This window comes from Suricata suricatta, chromosome 3 (genome assembly GCF_006229205.1).
Source record: "Suricata suricatta isolate VVHF042 chromosome 3, meerkat_22Aug2017_6uvM2_HiC, whole genome shotgun sequence".
Classification (NCBI taxonomy): domain Eukaryota; kingdom Metazoa; phylum Chordata; class Mammalia; order Carnivora; family Herpestidae; genus Suricata; species Suricata suricatta.
The window spans coordinates 33,950,130-33,950,537 of record NC_043702.1 but is presented as its reverse complement, the minus strand read 5'-3'; the positions used below and the strand labels follow the sequence as shown (position 1 = coordinate 33,950,537).

Genomic DNA, 408 nt, shown 5'->3' with positions numbered 1-408 from the left:
GGAGGAGCAAAGTTCATTCTCCCTGGTGTGGGCGGACGACTCTTCCTGCAACACGTGCGGGTTGTGACAAAACCGTTGAAAATAGCAGGGGCAGTTTAAGTGAGGTGGAGGACTGGCGAAAGGCGAGGAGGTAGGTGTGGGGCAAGCGAAGTGCGGAAGCGATACGGGGATTCTTCTAGAAAGTGGGGTGGGAAAAGGAGCCAGGGAGGGCGTGTGGAGGGAAGGCATCTGTGTCAGAACGTGCGTGTGAGCGGATACAAAACCCGAGAGAGGCGTGAGCGGCGCGCTGTGTGTGCGAGCGGGAGCGAGGGGCGCCGGCTCGGGGTGTGTGCGCCTGGGTGAGTGACACTGAGGGGCGGGCTGGCCGGCCGGCCGGCGGGCGGGAGCAGCCTTCGAGGGGCGGGAGTG

At 64.0% G+C, this 408-nt stretch overlaps 1 protein-coding gene across 5 annotated transcripts in view; it reads left to right on the top strand.

Moving 5' to 3' along the window:
• Window positions 1–408, top strand: part of SPATS2L (spermatogenesis associated serine rich 2 like) — a 164,822-nt gene continuing 164,414 nt past the window's right edge. For 2 of the 5 annotated variants that reach the window (XM_029934136.1, XM_029934135.1), the window contains exon 1: window positions 1–130. The gene's annotated coding sequence lies outside the window, so the exon portion shown is untranslated. Of the gene's footprint in view, window positions 131–261; window positions 339–408 lie in introns of those variants that run through there. The other 3 variants (XM_029934133.1, XM_029934131.1, XM_029934134.1) reach the window with 2 other exon arrangements.